The sequence below is a fragment of the Durio zibethinus genome, chromosome 2, assembly GCF_047325235.1.
Source record: "Durio zibethinus cultivar Kanyao isolate XHJ-2024 chromosome 2, ASM4732523v1, whole genome shotgun sequence".
Lineage (NCBI taxonomy): Eukaryota > Viridiplantae > Streptophyta > Magnoliopsida > Malvales > Malvaceae > Durio > Durio zibethinus.
This window is the reverse complement of record NC_143163.1, coordinates 26472982-26498083: the sequence shown is the minus strand read 5'-3', so window position 1 is coordinate 26498083 and position 25102 is coordinate 26472982. Positions and strand designations below refer to the sequence as shown.

Here is a 25102-nt window from a genome sequence, read left to right as displayed (position 1 = left end):
TGCAAATTCTTCATATATAATATAATAACTTAATTAATTTATATTAATTTATAAATTTGATAACTATTATTTTACAAATGTCTTATTATGTTATTACATAATTTATTAATTATTAATTTGTAAATAATTTCTTAAATATTATAAATAAAATAGTAATAATATATATTATATATTGTTAATAATGTGTTTACTGAACAATTATATATCAATAAATAAAATAACTATGTAATTATAAATTAATAATTATTATAATTAATTGATTATAATCATTTAGCATCAATATTTTTTTATTAATATTAAAAAATATAATAATATAATTATATTTATCAAATAATATATTAAATATATTAATAATTATTATAATAATTATTTATAAATTAATTATAATAATAGTTATAATCAATACCATAATTATTTCAACTAATTTCTCTATCACATATATAAATTATTATGTTATAACTAATAATAATTGGATAAAACTATTATTATATTATAATTATTATTTTTAAATATTATAGTTATTATTAATTAATATTACAATGTTTATTATACTTTATAATAATATAAATTAATTAACTATACTTTATAATAAGAAAAGCAATTAGAAATAAACAAGAAAAAGAAAAAGAAAATAAAAAATTAACAAATCAACAAAAAAATAAAAAAAGAGAAAATGAATAAAAATTTCAAAAATAAACAGGAATGTCAAAATAGAAAAAAATTTTAGTTTAGAAAGTACAAAGAAAAACAAAAAAAAAATATAAATATAGAAAAAAATATAAAAAATCAAAGAAAAGTTCATACAAAAATAATAAAAACAAAATGAAGTGTGAAAAAAGATATAAGAAAAAGCAGAAAAAAATGAAAATACTAAATATATAAAATAAAATCAAAATAAAAAACAAATAATGATTTCAAAAATTAAATGGGATGACAAAATAGAAAAAAATTTAGTTTAGAACATAAAAGCAATATATATATATATATATATATATATAAAAGAAGTAATAAGAAAACTTAACAAAGGAAAAAAGTTAATACAAAATAAAAATAAAAGCAAAACAATGAAGTGCAAAAAAAAAAAAAAATGGAAACAAGAAATAAAAAGAAATTTGTGAAAAAAAGAGAAAAAAATGAAAAGACAAATACGAAATAAAACAAAAAGAAAAAAAAGTATATAGAAAATTTTAAAACAAAGTAAAAGGTGAAAACAAAAAAATATGAAAGTACATGAAAAAATAAGTAAAAAAAAGAAGAAAAATTTAAAAGGAAAAAAGTTAATAAAAAATTATAAAAATGCAATAGAAAATAGCCAACAAATGATAAAATAAAAAAAACAAAAGAAAAGATAAAAAGATGAAAAAATAAAAAATCTAAAACCTTATAAAAATTTATGAAAATATAAATAAAAAAGAAAAAAAAACCAAAAAAATAAAAATAAGAAAAAATATTAAAGCAAAAGAAAAAGGATAAATAAAGTACAAAAAAAAGAAAAAAAATCAATACCAATAAGAAAAGAAAAAAATTAAAAATATACAAAAATATAATAAAAAAAGTGAGAAATGAAAAAATAACGACTCAAAAATAAAAAATAAAAAATGAATAACAATTTCAAAAATGAAAAGTAATGACAAAATGAAAAAAAAAAGTATAAAAAATACAAAAAATTAAAAAAATAATGAGAAAGCAGTATAAAAAATCAAAGACAAAAAAATTTTTTTAAAAAAAGAGAAAAGTTAATCTAAAATAAAAATGAAAACCAAAGAAGGAAGTACAAAAAAAAAAGTATGAGAATTTAAAAACGAAAATAAGAAAAAAAATTGTGAAAAAATAAGAAAAGCAAGAGAAGAATAAAAATTAAAACAAAAAAATGAAAGCATATGAAAAAATAAGTAAAAAGAAAGAAAAATTTGTAGGAAAAAAAGTTATTGAAAAATAATAAAATAGGACAAGAAATGGGTAAATAAAAAAATAAAAAAACCAAAAAATAAAAAAATTCAAAACTTTATAAATTTTTTTTTAAATATAAATAAAAAAGGAAAAATAAAAAAATACTAACGAAAAAGTAATAAAAATAAGAAAAGTAATTAGAAATAAACAAAAAAAGAAAAAGAAAAAAAATTAACAAATCAATAAAATAATAAAAAAACAAAATGATTAAAAATTTCAAAAATAAATAGGAATGTCAAAATAGAAAAAACTTTTAGTTTAGAAAATACAAAGAAAAACAAAAAAAAAAAAACAAATATAGAAAAAAATATATAAAAAACTAAAGAAAAGTTAATACAAAATATAATAAAAACAAAATGAAATGAGAAAAAAATATATAAGAGAAAGTAAAAAAATGAAAATACTAATATATAAAATAAAATTAAAATAAAAAAATTTCAAAAATAAAAAGGGATGATAAAATAGAAAAAAATTTAATTTAGAAAATACAAGCAAAATATATATATATATGTATAAGAAGTAAAACGAAAACCTAACAAAGGAAAAAAGTTAATACAAAATAAAAATAAAAACAAAACAAGGAAGTGCAAAAAAAATGAAAATAAGAAATAAAAAGAAATTTGTGAAAAAAAAGAGAAAAATAAGAAAAAAATAAAAATTAGAAAACCTACCCATTTCTTCTTAACTTCTTTTTTCCTTCTGGTTATTTTATCGCCAAAATCTCGTCTACTTTCATGTACATGTTACACTCATTCTTTTTACTTGTAAAGTATGGCTTTTCATGATTCTATGTGTATGGCTGTTAAGAGATTGTTTGTTTAGGTTACCTCTCGTTTTTTTTTCCTCCACTGTTTTATATTTTGCTCTTTCTTTGCCATGAAATTGTTTTGATCGGTATTGTTCTTGAATACTCCATCTGCTCTTCACCATGTTGTAAATTAGAATTTTCCAAACTAAAGTTGGAATATTTGGTGGCTCGCTGTACTTGACGATGAAATTTTTTTTTTCCATCATATATGATAGTAGAAAAAATCATCTTTATAATAAACATACTTGCCCCATCTCTTACTTTGATCTTGTTATCAAATTATTAGAGATAACAACAGGTTGGATTAGGGCATCCTCTAAGTCAGTTTAGGTAGTATGGATTTGGATAGTAAGATTAAGGCATCCTAAAAGTCGGTTTGGGTAGTATGGTTTGGATGATATTCCGATAATAAAATATTATAATTCATTGTAGGTTGCCATAAAGTTCGGATAGTGTTTTAAGAGTACTAATTATTTGAACTTGATTATAAATAATAATATTTTAATATTATAGATTTATTTAAAAATTATTTATTATGAAGGTAATACTTAAATTAATTCACTCAGTGTTTTTATTTATAATTTTAGCTTTTATTTATTTTATATGGATTACTTTCATTTATTAATTTAATTTCTTTTAATAATATTTTTTAAAATCAATTTTAAATTTAAATTTAAAATTTAACTTAATAAATGAATATTTAATGAGTTTAAACAATAATGAGTTTTTTTTTATATATTATGTGAGTTAGATTTAGATAATAAAATTAAAAATTATTTGAGTATTTATTGAATTCAAATATTTTAATAAATAAAAAATTGGGATACCTAAAATTAACATATATCTTATTTGTTGTCATTCATAAAATTCGTAACACAATTTATAAAAGACATGTAATGCAAAGATAATATGATTATTTAAAAGACAAATTTTGGTATTCACTTTATTTTTGTTTAGCTATTATTTGAAGTGAAAGTTTTCTCTAATTGTTTTCGATTAATTTGTACTTTGAAATAGCTTATTTATCAAAATATCGAACATATTTTATTAGTGATTGATGTTGTCTTTTAGTATATCAGATTCAAGGACAAGCCAAAGTGACTTTTTTAATTGATATCTATTACTAACATAGATGATTAGAAAATGATTGGGCCTACGAAAAAAGACAAAGAGAGAATTATAAAATTAAGTACTTCAAAAAAATATTTATTATTTGATTTTATAATAAAATAATTAATACAAATATTTATAAGTAAAATTAATAAAAAGTTAAAATTACATCTCAATATTTAAATGTACATATATTTTGATTAAATGTATATGTAAAATATAATAATCATTTAAATTTTAAATTAACACCTATTAAACATTAAAGTGATAAAAATAATTAATAAAAATTTGTGAGATCACCCTTTTAGTAAATTTCCGTCGGACAAATGAACCAACGCCCATATATATTAATCAAAAAGTTATTTATTTATTCCTTTTTAATTTTACTTTTGTTCAAGCTTCTTGTTGACCGTAGGGTTGAAGCAGCAGATAACGCCACCACTCTATTCTCTCTCTTGCAAGCCCCTAACTCTCACTTCATCAAGTCTCAATCTTCTCATTTTTTTTTCTCTTACGATTCTTGTTTTTCTTCTAAAATTTTCTAATTTTCTTCTAAAATTTTCTAATTTTCTTCAACAATGGGAGCTTCGTTGCCTCCGAAGGAAGCTAACCTCTTCAAACTCATTGTCGTAAGGCTTCGATTCTCTTTTCTCCCTCATTTTTGAGTTCGTATCTACGTATTTCTAGTTGGTATTTATACTTGTATTTTGCTTTCTTATTTTTTGTTTATTGGATCGCACTTCTTTTTTCTTTTTGTTCTTTGCTTGCAAAACCCTAGCTGGATACTGGTCTGTTTGCTTGCTGAGAAAATCGGTGGATATCAATTATGAATAGAAATTTGGACTAGATAAGCTTGTTTGTCAATTAGGTTTTTGCTTTTGGACAATTTTTCATATAAATTAAGTTCATTTTCTTTTTTCTGTTTAGCGATTGAAGCTTAATTAAGTTTATTGCTTTGCTTAATTTAGGTCAATGAATTCGATTTGTTGAAAAGCAACTTTAAAAAATTGAATTTTGCTTTGACCTTTTTTTTTTTTTTTTTTTTTTAAGTAAGGATGCTCGTTGTGCTTTCCTTTTGGTGATAATTCATTTGTATCATCATGGAGAAAATTAGAGAAATGAAAATAAAAGGGTTTGTTGACTCTTCCTACTTATTTATTTATTTGTTTTTGGCTGAGAGGCACTTATCGTTTAGTGTTTATGTTTGCATGGTTCTTGTAAATGTACCTGTATAAAGATGCAAGAACTCTGAAACAAAAAGAACTTTACACTTTAGAGGAAAAAGGGGCTGTCACTAGATAGTTTATATTGTTATCAAGGTTATTGGTTTCAATAATCCTTACAAGAATGCCTCTAAATTTGACATGATTGTTTCTGTAGACTGTATGTTCCTTTCTCATGTCTTATGATTGATGTCAATTGCATTTTTGAAAGCACTAGCTGTATGGTGACTAGTCCATGATTTATGATGGTTCTAGAGATAAGTGGAACATTCTAGCAGTATCAGTGTGGAGATATTCTCTATCAACTGAATTTATTGCATTAATTTCGGGTATATAACTACATTTTTAACCTATGCAGTTTGAAATCTGCAATATTTGAATACCTTCTTCATCTTGGTTGGGTTTTGTGAATATTCATTAGTGTGCGGTATTGGTAGAGTGTAGTAGCGTTTTGTTTAATATATCCATCCTTTTAAATATGCAGTTTCCAAGTAATATTTTATACTATCTGGTAACTGTTTGTTTGTTGTGTTTGTATGTTGTCATATGGGCTTTTATTCATTATTGTCAGAAACATTGTCAATGAAGGGGTTAACCTTAAATTGCATGGATCGGAAAACTGAAGCTTATGAGCTTGTTTGGCTAGGTGTAAAGGTTATCTTATTTATTTTCTTTTGGTTGCTATAATGTCAAAGCAGTGTCACTTTTTCCTAACATTGTTTTCATGTTTGTGTCTTAATGTAGAATGATGTAAAAAGTCATGTTTGCTGGCACGTTTATGGTCTCCTCTATCGGTCAGATAGAGAATACAGGGAGGCTATCAAATGCTATCGCAACGCTTTGAGAATAGATCCAGACAACATTGAAATACTACGGGACTTGTCACTCTTGCAGGTATACCTTATTTACCTTCCTTCTCTATGATTTGTACATCTAGACTTAGTGTTAAATCTAAGATGTTTATCTGTTGTATGCTTAATGTTAAGTAAGAACATTTGCTTATCATGGTATTTTTCGAACATTTAAAGGAGTTTCTCTGTATAAGATTTCTTGTAAGCTTTGTGGTTTGCCTAAAAGATTTTTCAGATTCCATTGTAGAATTTGAGAATCTTAAGTATTAGGGTACTTATAGGCAAGTCAATATTGCAACTAAAATAGTTTGGTGCCAACTTTTGTGCAACTGTAAGTTATGTGGTAGTTGGTAAGGGCAGGTTCATTGTGGTAACTTAATATAACTGGATGAAAACACAAGATCAGCTACATAGTTAGTAGTGAAGTGAAAATAAATTTTATGAAATTTGAAGCTGTTTAGTTGCTTGACGGAATCTACTAGTAGATGGATAGAAAAGGCATAATTATATTAAGATAGTAACAAAAGAGGCGAAGATATATGGCTTAAAACAGAGGAATGGAATTTATGGAGATAACTCAACTAAAAGGGAGAGGCTGTATGAGACCATGAAAAAAATATCTTCTTAAACACTTAGAACGTAGATGAGTCAGCTGGTTTTATAACTTTGAAAATTTAGATCATAGTTTTGGTAGAAACAATTTATGGCTTTAGGGGAAGGAAAAGGATATAACAGACATCATCTGATATTCTGGCAGCAGATTAATATGAGAGATGGTTCAGATTTAGTATCTTAATTGAAGGTTTTGTTTTGAGCCACACGCAAAAATAAAACATAAGCAATATAATCAGAAGCAACCAGTCTGATTTGATCCTTTCGTTCTCATTATACTGTAACAAGCAACCACCTTGAATTGATAGTTTCTGGTCTATCGCCACAGATCCTTTTTATCTCTCATTCTACTAGTTCCTTAATGGTTGAAAGTGTTTATAGAATGACAAGTAATATAATCAGAAGCAACCAGTCTGATTTGATCCTTTCATTCTCGTTATCCTGTAAGAATCAACCACCTTGAATTGATACTTTCTGGTCTACCGCCACAGAACCTTTTTCTGTCTCATTCTACTAGTTCCTTAATGGTTGAAGGTTTTAACATTAATGACCTTTGCAATTAGAAAGTGTTTATACTTTCTGGATCAGATCTGGTTCGGTTCTTCTCTTAATTTCATCTGCCCATGTGCCTTACTGCTCCAGAATAGTAAGAAAAGTCGGCGTCTTTGATACTGAAATTGATGATTTTCATTTCTATTATTCTCCCTCGATGCTTTAGCGCTTGCCATATTATGGATTCTTAACTCATGATTTCAGATGAATAAGTCATTTGTTGGCATTAACTTATTTGTGCCCCCCCCTTATTTATGGTTTATATGCCTTGAAAAGTTAAAGGAAAAAGTATGAAGATGATGAGCATTTGTCTTTCTACTAAGATATGAAGTTTGAGAGAAATTTTTTGGATTTGATCATGGTTTTGTATTTTCTCATTGTCATGTTTCAGGTTGTATCAGAAATTATTACATTTATGTTTTGTCTTTTGCATTGCAGGCACAAATGCGAGATTTGACAGGATTTGTTGATACAAGACAACAACTTTTGCATTTGAAACCAAATCATCGCATGAACTGGATTGGCTTTGCTGTAGCCCACCATTTAAACTCAAAGTACTTGTCCTTTATTTTTTTCTTAAAAAAATTTGTTCCAATTCTTATGCTAACTTTCACCAATTTCTGTTGACTTTTATTTTGTGAAACATGTTTTAGAGTGTTGTCATTGTTATGTATACTTGAAGGTCCAAATTGAAGGGCCTTTTGGTATTGAAAGTTGAAATATTTGTTGATATAATGAAAGCCTTTCTTTAAATTAAATGCTTAATCAGGACTTAATGTTTCTAATTATATGATCAAATGGGTGCTAACATGGATGAAATTACTGTTGATTTTTAACACGTGGTTCATATTGTTTGTATGACTTCAACTAAACATCCAATAAGATATCAAACTTCTTTTATGACAATATATGGTGGGTGTGGAATGTGTTAAAGACGTTACTAATATGTATAGATAGGTGGGTAGATAGATAGGTACCCTACTATTCTAAGCTGGTTGCACTTGCATTTATGAAATTTGGTTGCAAATTAGCCTTTTACAAACAATGCCTAGTTAACCGCAGAGTTATGTTGTTTTTGCTATAGTTTTATATGGAGACAATGATGATGCCATATTTTCATTTGGCTTTATATATGAATGAATTGAAGTTGTTGGCACAACAGTTACGAGGGTTTTCCCTTTTCTGTCCCTGTCTTAGCCGAGTAGTTCTAAGTGAATGAAGTCTTATTAATCTCATTCATCCTTTAGGTATTTATGCTGTATTCCTTTTTTTGGTTGATATTAGTGGTGCAAAAGCAGTTGAAATTTTGGAAGCATTTGAAGGGACATTAGAAGATGATTATCCACCAGATAATGAACGTTGTGAGCATGGTGAAATGCTTTTATATAAGGTATTGGTCATGTACTTCAACTCTTTTTTTTTTGCATGCATATGTATGTGGGATGTGGCTGTAATTTCACATGAGTTGACTTCATTATACAGACATTCAAAATTTTAGAATTTATACTAACATAGAATGGGAGTGACCGATTTGGTGTCACTTCTTAACCAGATGCCAACAGTGTTAGTGAAATTATCCATAAACCAAATAAAGTAATTAAATATACAAAAATTAAAGATTTTTAATGCCTTTACCTTCTTTATAAATGGGGTCCCTTTTTTGAATTAATTCTAATTTTTTTCACATGCAATTAGAAAACCTACCCATTTCTTCTTAACTTCTTTTTTCCTTCTGCTTATTTTATTGCCAAAATCTCATCTACTTTCATGTACATGTTACACCCATTTTTTCTACTTGTGAAGTATGGCTTTTCATGATTCTGTGTGTATGGCTGATAAGTTAAATTAAATCATCTCCAAGTTTACTTTAATCTGAGATGGAGGACTAACTAGTGGCCTATAGTGGTATTTGGCATCTATAAGATATTTAATTCTTGATGTATTCATGTTAGAGAGAAATATGGCTTGTTCACTAATTGTTGGGCCTTCTACCAGTAATCATATCTGTGGTGTTTGTACTTAGCAGCTCTGAATCTTAATAATTGCTAATCTCCAATTATATGTTCTGTGGAACCATTTCGGAATTTTTGTTTCTGACATCTTAATAAGTTAGTCTATCTTTCTTTTTGACTACTCTTTTTTGGTTTAACACCATTAACATGATTCGAAAACAGCTTAACCAATTGGACAAGTACCTACAAGCCTTAGCCCTTGCAGTAGCATTTGTTTCGTTAATAATATTTTGGCATAGAAATATGCATAACTACATTCATTATGCATAATGGATGCTGTACATCTAGACTGGTGGTGCCCCCTGCTGCTTTTCTGATGTTTATGAGGGTATGGTATTTTTCTCCAGATCTCTTTGCTAGAGGAATCTGGGTTTCTTGAGAGAGCACTTGAGGAATTGTATAAGAAAGAGCCAAAAATAGTACGTGTCAAATGTATAATGCCTGAATACTTTTAACATTAAAAATTTTGTATGAATTTTTGGACATTAAAATTCTAACCAATTCTATTATTCTAGGTTGATAAATTGACTTATAAAGAACAAGAGGTTTCTCTCCTGGTGAAACTTGGATGCCTAGAAGAAGGTGCCAATATTTACAAGGCTTTACTTACCATGAACCCTGACAGTTACAGGTGAGTCTTATGCATTTGGTACTCTTTTGAAACACCTAGTTAAGCTCATTAATAAATCTTTCATAGCAAAGAATATTAGTCAACTCTTTCCTTTTATATAGCACTTCTTGAAGTTATAATTGACTTCTTTTTCTCAATGCCGTGGTGTATTATTATTGTAGGAAATGAAGAATAATTAATATTCTGAATAGTTTGTGTGTTTAAATATATTTTTGTTGGGCTAATAGGTTTTTCAATTCTTCTTGTAGTAACACCCAAATTCCTTTACCTATGTTAGAACTTTATGAAGGGTTAAAAGAATGGTAGAAATAGTCATTATTTTTTATGCTCTATTTTTGTTGGTGCTTTAAGCTTGAAACTAATCAGTGTGTATCCCTTATGTCACAAATTCAATCGTTTTTTAGTTCTAAATTTTGTTTCTTTAAGCTTTTGCTTATACTTGTGCGTGTTACATTTACACCATGGTATCTTTACACAAAATGAGGTTATTTTTATTTTTTTCATTCTTGGGATTGTTTTATATCTCTCTGTCCTGTCAAGCCCTTTGCTTAGCTCTTTTAGTAAAAAGGAGCATTATGCACCACCTCATATATAAATATAATTAAAAGGTAGCAAAGCAACTATGAGCAGAACTGTAATTCTATAACACTATATGTGTCAACAGTCTCTTGGGTGCTTTCTCAGATTGGGAAATGAGGAAAATTCTTTTACAGAACTGTTAACTTATGTCTCTTCACTCAGTATATGCCTATATATCAGCGCAATTTATTGCTATTAGGTCTGATAAACCAGGAGCCAACCAACTTACAATTTTTGTATTTGTATATGTATATTTTTCAGATATTATGAAGGCTTGCAGAAATGCTTTGGCCTGTATTCTGAAAATGCCAAGTATTCCTCTGATGAATTTGATCGATTGGATGCATTATACAAATCACTTTCACAATAGTACACTTGGTCTTGTGCAGTTAAGGTGATGGATTTATGTTGTGCTTCTGTTTTCATTAGGAATTTATGATGGATGTTATCGATACATTCTGTTTATTGCAAAAACTCCCTAGTTGTGGAATGTGCTAGTCTAAACTGTTTTATTATGTCTTAACTGTTAGTCATATTAATTTCATTTTCTGTTTTGTATCTCTTTTTTTTTTTTTTTTATGAGCTCCAAATGGTACCTTGGGATGTTCTGTTCATTATATTTACTCTGGATTTCTTCTCTGTCTCTCTCTTATTTATGGAATCACATGATGCAAATCCAACGAAAACCTTACTTTTCTGCAGAGCTGTCAAGCTTTCTCCCCTTTTCTAGAGAGAGGAAGGGTGGCTATTTTTACAAATACTCTTGTAGGGATCTTATTTTTCTTGATGGCTTGATAAGATATTATGTGACAAAAATCTAGTGATGTGCTTCTACAACAGACACAATCCATTCAATAGCTTGTGATATTCTTAAATAATCTAGAAATAGATAGTTGTGGTATTATGCTGAAATACTTAATTGATGTCTTGATGTGACAACTGTAAGAACTCTAGGTGGTTAAAATTATGCTTTCATATGCTTCACCCTTAGAGATTTGACAGGGACTTATATTAGAACTTTGTTTTCTCAATTTTTAGAGGATACCTCTTGATTTTCTGCAAGGAGACAAATTTTGTGAAGCAGCATTTAATTACATTAAGCGTCTTCTAACAAAAGGTATATACATCCAATGAGATTTTTTTTTTTTTTTGTGTTAGTTTGACTGGTGTTTTTAGTTTGTCGGGTGAAATAATGATATATTTTCTTGGTGGTCTCAGGGGGTTCCATCTTTATTCTCAGACCTTTCTCCCTTGGATGATCACCCTGGAAAGGTAAGTTTTCTTACTTACATATTCTAAAAATAGAATTAAGTTTCTAAATATTGATTATTCTAAACTGCTTAGCAACTGGTTGGAGCTTGATTTCATTAGGATTGATTGCCTGCTTTGTTGACACTTACACAGGCAGACATATTGGAACAACTTGTTCTTGAGTTGGAGCATTCAATTAGGACCACTGGCAGATACCCTGATAGCTAGTATATGCTTTAAAACCTTGTGTAATATTTTATTAAGTCTTAAAAGCAAATAAATGTTTAGATTTACTACTCTTTGAGGTAATATAGACTTCCAGCCCTTATGTGATATTCTAGTAAGTCTTAACAGTGTCTAAATGTTTAGATATTGGGTGCGGTCTGAGTGCATTTTTTTCTTTTACTGCTTATTGTTTGGTGAATTCCTCCGTCATTTATGTGTTGTTATCTATTAAACAAGTACATAATGGTTGTCCCATATGGTTGCATGTGAAGTTTCTATATGTTTTTGTTTGTATGCTAATACACAAGCACGCATTTGGTATTATGCTGAGTCATTTCTTGCTTGTGTTTCATATTGAGTGCAGGACAGTGAAAGAGCCCCCTTCAACACTTTTATGGATTTTATTCTTTTTGGCTCAGGCGGGTAATCATCAGGTTTCCTCACCCCGTGGGCCATGGCCTTTTCTTCTTTTCTTGCTATAAATGTTTGGTGCTTTCTTTGCATTTGAGTAACTTTGAATTTATTGATGCAGCATTATGATAGAAAAGGCCAATATGATGTTGCTCTTTCAAAAATTAATGAGGCCATAGAGCACACACCAACTGTAATTGATTTATACTCTGTCAAGGTTTGTTCTCGTCTTCAATGTTCAAATTTTTGCATTGGCTTCATCTGCTGGTTTTAGATTTTTGTTAGCTGGATTCTTTTATTTTATTTTTTGATCTTATATTTTGAAATCTTTTTGCCTGGTTTGTCTCACATCTCACAAGGCATAGCAATACCTGAAAATCTTTCTAGATATTTCCTTGTAGTTATCGTTCACTTGTAAGAGGCTTATCACTTTCTATGATACTGACCTTGATTGAATATATTGTTTTGCACTAAATTGTGCAAAGTTGATATACATTCATTTAAAATGCATAGTAGTTTTTCTTTGTGGACCTTAAGTCTTGATGGGCATTGGGCAGGCATATGACCTCCTTTCTTAGGTTTTAGGGTTTTTGGTACATGGCTATTGTTTCTTGATGAACCTTTTTACTATCTTTTGGAGAAGTACTTGGAATTTTCTTGAAGCTGGTTCTATGTGTATGTTATTTACTTCTCTTTGGTGACAGAGTCGGATACTGAAACATGCTGGTGATTTGGTAGCTGCAGCTTCATTGGCAGATGAAGCTAGGTGTATGGATCTCGCAGACCGTTATATAAACAGTGAATCTGTGAAGGGAATGTTGCAGGCTGATCAGGTTCTAAAGCTCCCCCCTTCATCTTTTATCATAGTTAATATTTGTCACTGTAAATTTCTTTCAGTATTACTGTACTGTTCACAAACTTTTTCCACTCTTGAAGGTGGCTTTGGCAGAAAAAACTGCTATTTTGTTCACAAAAGATGGGGACCAGTACAAAAACCTTCATGACATGCAGTGCATGTGGTCTGTTTTTGTTTATTACCTTCGACATGTTGTTGTCTCTAATTATAATTTGGGTGCACCTACCGAGTGTTATCCATCTTTTGAAGGTATGAACTTGCTTCTGGTGAAAGTTACTTTCGACAAGGTGATCTTGGACGGGCCCTGAAGAAATTTTTAGCTGTGGAGAAGCACTATGCTGATATTGCTGAAGATCAATTTGATTTCCATTCTTATTGTTTGCCGAAAATGACACTCTGTGCATATGTTGAAATGCTAAAATTTCAAGATCGGTTGCATTCACATGCTTATTTTCACAAAGCAGCAGCTGGTGCCATCAGGTGAACATTTTTGTTAGGATCTGCAAGCTTTTCAATGATTTGCAACAGACTTATTCCGTTTGGTTGTGGCCTGTACGTTAAAAATGCTATGTAATCTATGTTGTCTACTTGTCTGGGTGCTTTTAGCTTCTGTCACCTATTGTTGATCAACACATGCATGTGATGCTTCACTTTGGATTAGATTTTCTTTGCCTCCCTCTTTTTCCTTTTGTCTTTTGGGGAATGGGGGATTATTGCATACATATATATTGCATTAATCGTATGTTGCAATGATGTGTTGTCTGAACCTTGCTTTCAAAGCATGAAAAACTTCCTAAAGGTAACTGTTGTTCCTTACTTGCCCTTGTACAACCATTCATTTGTTAATTAGACGCTCCCATTATGATAGCCAGTCTAATTCAAGACTCTTCTAGCAGCCCCTCCATTAATAGGGGAAGGGCTATCTGATTCCCTTCCACTACTCTAGTTTTTCCTTGAATCTTGGATGTACGGATTTACAACATTTTTCAAGACAAAACCTCGCTAAGTTTATAATCAAGAAAGTATCAAGATTCCTTTTCTTACATTTGTTTTTGCTAGAGAAAATTTTTCGAGTTATATGAGCAAAACAGAATATAGGGTTCCAAGTTTTTTGTTGATCAAGCAACAACCTGATTTGAACCGGGGAATAAGGGATTTGCAGTCCCTCGCCTTACTGGTTGGCCATGTCACCAAAGGTTAGAAACAAAAAAATGAGAGTATCCCCTTTTTAGTTATAGATTGGAACCATATCTTCAATTAGTTATAGTATCTCAAGTAAAAAATTAGTATTGTTCTTTTTTTCAATAAAAAAAAATTTCTTAATTTGATTTATATTATATTATAATAATATAACAACAATTATGATTCTATGTAAACCCCAGAACAAAAGTTATTACACAGCTATAGTTATCTAATAATGTATTTCATCTATCTAGATATGATGTCCATAGGGAATTAGCAAAAAATTATCATGTTTCAATTTTTCATTGAATAGATTAAAATTAAAGAAAAATAGAATTTTTCATAGAGCACGTTGTGTGTTTTCTCCACTAGAGTTCTATAATGGAATAAAAAAAAGGAAAGAATATAAATAGAAATGCTATATCTGCGCATGTTTAATAAATACAAGTCTCTTTTCGTGCACATTTCAATCATATTCTAAATATTCTATTAAAAAATAAAAAACTAAAAAGTTGGTGAAACGTCTCTGCAAATCATTTTTTGAACAATGGAATCTATGGAAAGTTAAGTTTTAGAAAAATCAACTCTCTACCTATATATATTTTATGATTATTTTTTCTTTATCTAAATGAATATATAAAATTAGGAATTCATTTTATTTTTTTAGTATTCAATTGGATTGGAATATGTAATATCATAATAATGGTAGCAATGGAATTATTATTATTATTATTATTATTATTATTGATATTCTATACAAAACTCCATTCGGCTAAATGGCTATCATATTGACTATACTAAGGCCTTTTTTTGTAACTGATAGATTCATAAGTTTTTCCTTAATTCACTCTTACATGGATTATTGAAAATTAAAAGTATATCAAAATGAAATATCTAATAAATTGATTAATTCAAAATTTTCAAATTAGCGATTTTTTTTATTCCTGAATATCCAACTCACTAATTAATTCTTTATAGTGTATTTTATTTTTCTTTGATAAATAAGATAGTAGCCATTAATGTTTTCCTATAATTTTACGTAGACCTTTTTGAGGTAAGTAATTTTTTTTGTGCAATTCCTAATTTGAGGTAAATCTTTGTATCTTATTTGTGAAACTAATTAGTTGAAATTCAATGGACTCCTTGTTTTCTTTTTTCTCCCCTTGAAAATTAACTGAGATCCATGAATGAATTTTTTTATCATAAAACAAAATTTTCTCGCTTCTTTTTGAATGTGAATTTTAATAATGAGTAATAATAATACTTGTCGTAACGGTTTTAAGATCGTCAGACGTAAAAACGGAGTTTTAAAATCGAGAAAAATAAAAAGGGAGTCGTCACCAATCTTTGTTAGGCTGTGATTGGTCACCAAAAAGTTTATCTTTTTAATAAAATTATAAAAACGAGTTTAAAGTTTATAAAAAAGATAAATTTCGGTCTACGAAAAATCAAGTTGGGTCCGAGAGTCGGTTACGCGTGGGGAAATATTAGCACCCCCACAACGCTCATAAATTGGTACCATTTAATTATGCGTTATTTTCGACGTTGAATAAAAATAGTTTTAATTTAAAATTTAACATTAATTCCCTTCATTTAAAAATATTTTTGCTAAAATTTTTATTTAGGAATATTGAGAAAATCTTTAAGTTAAACAATTATCTTAAAATTCTTCAATATCTAGGTAGAATTTGAAATAACTCTTTTCGCTTAAGATTTAACATAACAATCCTTAAAATGAAATAACATTATTTATAGAAAATTGTTAGTAACTCTCCAACATCTAGACAGAGTATCAAGAATTATTTCTTTTGGAATGTTATTTTTATTTTATTGTATAATATCACAAAAATATATATTTTTAAAAGTATTATTCTTTTTTTTTTACTATAAAATATTTTATCATCGAACAACAAATTAAAGAGAGAATAATGTAATCGATTATCAATGATAACATGCTAACGTATGTATACTAATGAATGTCATTTATAATGAAATGCAATTTAAGAGTTTGATTCTTAAGTATAATGAGACCATCCCGACTCTCCAACATTTAGGCAGAGCTTAGGTGCGACTATTTATATTTAAGATCTCAATTTTATTATACCTTTATTTATTAATCTTATTATTAATGTGAATTACGAACTCGTGTGAAAAGACTTAACGAAGTAAAATTTCCTAAATACTTCATCATCTAGGCGATATTCGGGAACAAATTGCTTTAAATAGAAATTTCACACGCGTCCTTAGGATTTTTAGGACTTTGGATTTCAGGGATTTTGGATTTTTGGGAGTTTGGATTTAAGGGATTTTGAAAATTAAAAATTAGTATTTACGGTTTAAGTAAAACACGAATATCTCTAAAAATTCCCATCATCTAGGCAGATTTTCGGAGCAGGTTCAATTTTTTATAATTTTTGAAAACTAATTAAAAATTTCTTATATTTATTTTTTTATGAAAATTTATTAATAATAATTCCGTGAAATTATTTTTTTAGAAAAATATTTTTATTTCTTCAAACATCTAGGCAGGGAAAATAATAAAAATTATTTATTTTTTTAAAGCATTTTAATATATTTTTAATTATTATTTGTTTTTAATTTTATTATTATTAAAAAAATTAAACATTTATTTTAACAAATTTATAAATTTATCATATATTTAAAATAACAAAAATAATAATATAAAAAAAATTAAAAAATTCAAAATTTTTTTTACCTGACCGGACCGGTCAACGGTCCGGTCAACGACCGGTTCGGATGGACCGAAAATAGATCGGTTCAGATCGCGGTTCAGTAGAACCGGTTGAGGAGCGGTTCGTTCCGGTTTGATTGAACCGGCTCAGAGCTGTTGGAGGAAACGGGTCAGCGGGTCGTTGCGCGGATCCGAGTCGGGTCATGAGCGTGCGGATCCTCCTGGTCCAGACGTCGTCGTTTTGGCTATTTGTTCCCCTATAAAGGACCCCTGTTTTTTTTTTCAGCTCATTCCGTTTGTTTCAGAAAAAAACGGGGAGAGAGGGGGAGAGAGAAAGCTCTGAGGAAGAGCTCCGTCCGGTCGCCGGACCACCGCGCCGGCCGCTGCCTGGGTAGCCGCCGGCGGTGGTAGGAAATTTCAAAAGTGACCAGGAGGTTCCTTTCGACGCGATCTTTTCAGATCTGGTCTCCTCTTCGCCGAAAACGACCCCGATCGACGTAGATCGGGGTTCTAAGTTTTCTGTTCTTCTTCCTTTTTTTTTACTTTTTTTATAAAATACTCAAACTAATAACCTTGCTTTTCTTGTTGCAGGTACCTCCTTGGCGCTGGGTTCCTCGCCGATTCGGCGAGGACTGTGTTATTTTTTCGTTTCTGTTTTTCTTTTTTTTTTTTTTCGGTTGGTGTAGTTTCTGTTTGGGTATTTTGGGTGTTTGGGAGTGTTTTGAGGGAGGGGTAGCTCGTTTGGTGATTTTTGGTAGGGATGAAGTGAACGGGTTCCTATGCGTTCGAGAGAGATTTCGGAAAAGGGGGGATTCGAGGGAGAGTTTTCAGAAAAGGGAATTTTTAGAGCAAGGTTGAATGGGGATTCCAGCCAGCTTCCTCCTTCTTGAAGGGGAAGTGGCTGGAGATTTTTAAAGGCTTCAATTAGGGGGATCTAGGTGGCTGTAGGGTAGTTGGTTGGTGGCTGTAGGGTGGCTGGTCGGGAGGCTGGTCGGGTAGTTGGTCGGGAGCTGGCGACAGCGGCGCTGTACCAACTCCCTGATTTCTGTCTTATTCTGTTTCTTTTGTTTTTTTTTTTTTTTTTGTTTTGTTTATTAATAATTTTTTTATTAAAAATATTATTATTATTATTAAAACAGTAGACCCGGACAAAATTGGTGTCTACAATACTAGTCATTTTGATATGCACAATGATTTTAAGTTCGTTATGAACTTTATGATTTTTTCAAATAATGTTAATCAATCTGTTTTTCAATTTCATTTGTATAGGAATACAAATGAGAGTTTTAGAGTTCAAATAAGAGGCTGTTGTTGATTCATTTGTTGATCTAATTGATATGTATGTGATTAAATTAGTATTATGTATCAGAATGCTATGTAAGACAATCCTTGTGCCCCGTCTCTTTGTTTTATATACCTGATGGACCAAATACATAATATATAGGAAAATGTACCATTAGCGAATTTTCAACTGTGGATACATGTCTATCCTTACCATACAGAAACAAATGCTATTAATAAGCCAATTATGTTATATTATAAAGCAGTTTTTTTTTTTTTTTTTGTGGCTTTACACATACCTTAGTTGCAATAACTCCTCTTGCCCTGGTAGGAGGTCTGAAGTTCAAATGCTCTCCCACAAATTATTAACTATTAAAAGAAGATGCAAATATTTGGATTTGCTTAAAAAATTTGTGTTCAAATGATGCTCAAGTCAAATTTAATTTAACAAGTATTCTAGGTTATAGTTTCTGATTTTTATAAGGTTATATACTTGTTTCATACTTAGGATGGTGTTTTACGTTGTACTTAGGGGATTCTTATTATATTATGTCGAGACCTTGTGGTATATGCCAAACAGGATAAAAATTTTGCTTGGTAGTCTCAATTTGCTTTCGTTATATCTTTTGCAAGTTCATATTCTCGTGATGTTATTACTGAAAGGATTAAATGTTCCTTGCAGGCATATTGAAATTTGAGATTGTGGCTTTTTAAATGATAGGAAGGCGGCGCCTGGGATTTCTGTTGGGTTAAGGATGGAGAATTGCATGTTACCGTACCAGAATTTATTTGTTGATTATATAGCTTTTTATATTGATCTTATTGATTTGATGGTGAAATGGAATGGGATGATATAGTGACAGGCCATGCAACAATTAAGTAATAGTTTTTGTGATTGATCCATTGTCCCATTTCTATGTTGGTGTTTCTTTCTCTGAAACTCTTGGCTTGAAACTGGTGATTACTTCAATTTTGAACCTTTTCTTTCTGCATTGTGATAATTATTGGATTTTGAAGTGCAAATGCTATCTAAAGTTGTTTGATTCTCCTTTGAACTCACTGGCTGAAGAAGAGGATGACACATCAAAGACTCCTTCTCAGAAAAAGAAAATGAAGAAGCAGAGGAAGGTGGAACGAGCTAAGAAAGTATATCAGCTTGTTTTGGTGATTCTTGGCTAACACTCTCTTTGATGATTTCATTCTGATGCCGTGTATTATTTTAAGAGGCAGAGGAGAAAAATGAAGAATCAAGTTCTAGTGGCATCTCAAGTCTGGGAAACGACATGTTAAACCTGTAGATCCTTATCCTTTTGGAGAAAAATTATTGAAGGTTACCTATTATTATCTTTTCCCTGTGCTTTAGATTCCTGATTAAAGTCCTCGTGCTGTAAAAATGTGTTACGCTAATGCCTATTAAGCTAAGACTGTTTAATCTGTATTTTTTTTTTCAGACAGAGTATCCCTTGTCAGAAGCAACGAAGTACTTGAAGTTGCTTCAGAAGAACTCACCTGATTCTTTGGAGACGCACTTACTTTCTTTTGAAGTAAATATGAGAAAGCAGAAGATTTTGCTTGCCTTTCAGGTATTATATTTTCCAAGAATTGAACATGAGATGTGTTTCTTGTTCTTTTTGTGTTTGGTCAACTAGAACTGATATTTAATTGTCAGCTAGTGATTTGTGAGGAAGCCCCTTCTCTTGTTTTCTCCTCTCTTTTTTCACTTTCTGCCTGTGGATACGTTCTTGAAATAAAGAAACTGTACCGTTTAACCAAACATCCTTTTCTTATTGCTCTACTCAATGAATTTATGTGTGAATTAGATAGTTTGCACGACATCTTTGAGTTGTAGAACAATGGTTTTGTGCAGTAGTACTTTTACTATTTCATGAGCTCATATTAGTACGTTTGTCTTGGTTTTATTTTGTTTTCCTGAAGGCTGTAAAGCAACTGCTAAGGCTGGATGCTGAGAATCCAGATTCACATCGCTGCTTGGTATGTAACATCTGCCCTACCATATTTGTGCACTGCCATGCACAACTGCATTCTTTTCTGTTCTTAGATACAGAGATCATGTAATCTTTACAATGCTTATTTGAATTTAATCTAATGCAGATTAAATTTTTCCATAAATTGGGCTCAATGCCTGCTCCATTAACTGATGCTGAAAAACTTGTTTGGAGTGTCTTAGAAGCTGAGCGTCCATCCATCAGGTTCTCTTTGAAATGGTTTTATGATAGCTATTCCCCCTACTAGAATTTTGTTGTGTTACTGTTACTATTATTATTTTGATCCCTGATGCATTAAATCCCTTTATTTTCTCGTTCTGCAGTCAATTGCAGGAGAAAACTCCTAGTGAGGCGAACAAAGTTTTCCTTGGTAAACATGAAGGAAGGTATTACGACCTTTACATAACATGATGCATTTTAGGTTCCTTGAGGTAGGTTGTATGATCATGCAAATTTCACTTTTTGGTTCTGCAGAATCTTTGATGCATATAGTGGCAGTTGCAGAAATGTTATATACCTTGGAGCAGACCAAGAAACTTGAGGCTGTTAAGTAGAGAATTAGTTGGTGGAGGACAAATTGGAATGTGTGAGGAATTTGGAGACCTTCTGAAGGTTTGATTTCTACCATCTTAATTTTATTTAAATTTTTTTACTTCAAATAATGCCCGATTTGATTTTTTTCTATTTTTTTCTGATGATAAAATGTGTTCTCGTTATAGACTGTAGATAATGATATTGCTAGTGTAAGCTGTTTTATTATGTCTTAGCTGTTAGTCATATTAATTTGATTTTCTGTTTGGTATTTTTTTTTAATGAGCTCCAAATGGTACCTTGGGATGTTCTGTTCATTATATTTACTATGGATTTCTTCTCTCTCTTATTTATAGAATCACATGATGCAAATCCAACGAAAACCTTACTTTTTTGTAGAGCTATCAAGCTTTCTCCCCTTTTCTAGAGAGAGGAGGGGCGGCTATTTTTACAAATACTCTTGTAGGGATCTTGTTTTTCTTGATGGCTTGATAAGAAATTATGTGACAAAAATCTAGTGATGTGGTTCTACAATAGACACAGTCCATTCGATGGCTTGTGATATTCTTAAATAATCTAGAAATAGATAGTTGTGGTATTATGCTGAAATACTTCATTGATGTCTTGATGTGACAATAGTAAGAACTCTAGGTGGTTAAAATTATGCTTTCATATGCTTCACCCCTAGAGAGTTGACATGGTGGCTAATTCTTTTATTAGTGGCTATCTTTATCTCATTCTTTTAGTTAAACTGACTTTCCTATATAAAAACCTTTTGACGATGGGCCAGGTTATGGCATGATTGAAATAAAGTGTCAAACTCTAGAGCTTTTGGAATTTGACTCATGCAGTGAGGATGTATTTAAATTGTTTTCTTCCTGTAACCCACATTTGTTATGTATTCATTCATGAGAATTGTAATTATTGCTGTTACAATGTGCTTCATTATTGCCAATAAATGCTGCTTCCTTTATGATGTGTGATGAATGTTCTAGGACTTATATTAAAACTTTGTTTTCTCAATTTTTAGAGGATACCACTTGATTTACTGCAAGGAAACAAATTTCGTAAAGCGGCAATTGATTGCATTAAGCCTCTTCTAGCCTTTATATCCAGGTGAGATTTTTTTTTTTTTTTGTATTAGTTTGATTGGTGTTTTTTAGTTTGACTGGCTATTGTTTCTTGATCTTTTGGAGAAGTTCTTGGAATTTTCTTGAAGCTGGGTCTATGTGTATATTATTTACTTCTCTTTGGTGACAGAGTCGGATACTGAAACATGTTGGTGATTTGGTAGCTGTGGCTTCATTGACAGATGAAGCTAGGTGTATGGATCTTGCAGATCGCTATGTAAACAGTTAATCTGTGAAGCGAATGTTGCAGTCTGATCAGGTTCTAAGGCTTCCCCACTTCATCTTTTGTCATAGTTAATATTTGTGACTAAATTTCTTTCGGTATTATTGTACTGTTCACAAACTTTTTCTACTTTTGAAGGTGGCTTTGGCAGGAAAAACTGCTGTTTTGTTCACGAAAGATGGGGGCCAGCACAACAACCTTCATGACATGCAGTGCATGTGGTCTGTTTTTGTTTATTACCTTCCACATGTTGTTGTCTCTAATTATAATTTGGGTACACCTACCGAGTGTTATCCATCTTTTGAAGGTATGAACTTGCTTCTGATGAAAGTTACTTTCGACATGGTGATTTTGGACGGGCCCTGGAGAAATTTATAGCTGTGGAGAAGCACTATGCTGATATTACTGAAGATCAATTTGATTTCCATTCTTATTGTTTGCGGAAAATGGCACCACGTGCATATGTTGGAAAGCTAAAATTTAAAGATTGGTTGCATTCACATGCTTATTTTCACAAAGTAGCAGCTGGAGCCATTAGGTGAACATTTTTGTTAGGATCTGCAGCCTTTTCAATGATTTGCAATAGACTTATTCTGTTTGGTTGTGGGCTGTACGTGTAAAATGCTATGCAAGCTCTGTTGTCTACTTGTCTGGGTGCTTTTAGCGTCTGTCACCTATTGTTGATTAACACATGCATGTGATGCTTCCTTTTGGGTTAGATTCGTCTTTGCCTCCCTTCTTTTCCCTTTGTCTTTTGGGGAATGTGGGATTATTGCATACATATATGTTGCATTAATCATATGTTGCATTAATCATATGTTGCAATGATGTGTTGTCTGAACCTTGCTTTCAAAGCATGAAAAACTTCCTAAAGGTAACTGTTGTTCATTACTTACCCTTGTACAACTATTCATTTGTTAATAATTAGACACTCCCATTATGATATCCAATCTAATTGAAGACTCTTCTAGCAGCCCTTCCATTAATAGGAGAGGGGATATCATATCAAGATTTTCGATTCCCCTCTCCTACTCTTAACTTTTCCTTGAATCCTAGACGTAAGGATTTACAACATTTTTGAAGACAAAACCTTGCTAAGTTTATAATCAAGAAAGTATCAAGAGTCCTTTTCTTGCACTTGTTTTTGGTAGAGAAAATTTTTTGAGTCATATGAGCAAAGCAGAATATAGGGTTCCAAGTTTTTTGTTGATCAAGCAACAACCTGATTTGAACCGGGGAATAAGGGATTTGCAATCCCCCGCCTTACTGGTTAGTCATGTCACCAAAGGTTAGAAACCAAAAAGAACGAGTGTATCCCACTTTAGTTATAGATTGGATCCATACCTTCAATTAATTATAGTATCTCAAGTAAAAAAATTAGTATTGTTCTTTTTTTCTTTCAATAAAAAAAATTCTTAATTTGATTTATATTATAATGTAATAATATAACAACGATTATGAGTCTAGGTAAACCCCATAACGAAAGTTATTACATGACAACAAAAAGTTCAACCCAACAATGAAAAGCTGCTTGAGGTTTTTGTTCTTTTCATCCTTATGCCATTATGAAAAATTTTATCTTTACGAGTACCCATTTGCATTTTCATTGATTTATGATTTGAGTGAGTGTTTTTTGATTTCATTTTGTGTCTCTTGTCATCTATTGTCTTGCTTATAAGTACTCCAGTTTAAGGGTACCCATTTGCCTGTACTGCTAGTTCATACATTTGAAGATTTTATCTTGGTTAATGAGGAGGTCAAATAATTTGATAGAATTTCAAGCTGTTGCTATTGGAAATTATCTTCTGCAGATGTTTAGCTCAGAAATCAGATTGATTTAGTTAGATATATGAGGGTTGATTAGGAGACACTGTCTGGTGTAATATAAAAGATTTTGGCTGAGGGGCTCAAATGAGCAAGTTCAAGTCCTGAAAGTAGCCTCATTGTGTAAAAAATGCTGAATCCTAAAGGCTAGGAACATTTTTCAAATGACTCTTCTTGGTTTCTCATCCTTCATTGGCAGGATTGAGGTTGAGTAATGATCCTCTTTATGAGGGTAGATTATACAAAAGACTGTTTAGAAAGCTTTCTCCAAATTGCTATAAAAACCAACCATCATAGCAAAACGGCAGTGTCTGTGTTTCTTCATTTTTGGGTTCTTCCACACACTGAAATAACTTTTGCATATCAACAGGAGCTGACCTCAACCTCTGGATTTTGTGATCCTTTATGTTGAGTTGATGAAGCTAGCTCGTTAGATTTCGAAGTTACTTACCAGCCAAAGACTAATTTGTTGAAAACTATTGGTGTTTTCACAGCAGCTTTAACAGGGACTGTGGCAATTAACCTATCATGGGTTACCAACATCCAGGTTTATCTTTAATTTCTTGTGCAATCCTTTCTTTGTAGGTTGTAATCATTTTTTCATCTTTGGCCAATATTTTGTATATTCTTGTATTATCCACAGAAGCCTTTCTTAATTTGATCTAATTTCATAATGCATATTTCTATGGTATTGCTTTTTGTAATAGGATATGCAGGCATTATCTTTGAAGAATTTCTAGCCTTCAATAAAAGTGGAATAGATTGTTGATTGCTGTGAGTTTATGGGTGGTAAGGAGCATAGGGGTAAGAATGATTCTCAAATGTTTAGGATTGGACTGTGTTTTTCTGCTGTCCCTCTTCTTGTAGTTTGCATCGTTTTTTTCTCATTGAGGCTTTGTTATGTCATGTTTTGATTTTTTTTGTGACACGTTTATCTATATTAGTTTAGTTTTTGGAATTTAACTTTTTGAAAAACCCCTTAGTTGTGGCTTCTTAAGTGTGGATATTATTTAGTAGTTGTCTGCTCTAAGCGAATGGCTTGCATGATAAGGAGGAATTCAATTTCTGTGCCTCTTGTGTATGTATATTTTGCAAGTTTCTTGTTTTGTTTGTTACAATCTTTTTGTTGTAGGATAGAATAGTTTTTTTCTTTTAATTTTTG

At 30.6% G+C, this 25102-nt stretch overlaps 1 pseudogene across 1 annotated transcript; it reads left to right on the top strand.

Annotated features, from left to right (window-relative positions):
- Positions 1-5326: 5326 nt before the first annotated feature.
- Positions 5327-24631, top strand: LOC111284144 (N-terminal acetyltransferase A complex auxiliary subunit NAA15-like; annotated as a pseudogene). The gene is made up of 27 exons (XR_016332542.1): positions 5327-5420; positions 5663-5745; positions 5836-5985; positions 7545-7660; positions 8391-8496; positions 9466-9537; positions 9634-9749; positions 10590-10722; positions 11367-11600; positions 11733-11799; positions 12165-12223; positions 12337-12432; positions 12920-13048; positions 13152-13234; positions 13321-13551; positions 19249-19372; positions 19453-19556; positions 19678-19809; positions 20162-20218; positions 20339-20436; positions 20556-20618; positions 20707-20844; positions 21794-21879; positions 22024-22152; positions 22255-22337; positions 22424-22654; positions 24311-24631. The product of XR_016332542.1 is annotated as an N-terminal acetyltransferase A complex auxiliary subunit NAA15-like (transcript).
- Positions 24632-25102: the final 471 nt, after the last annotated feature.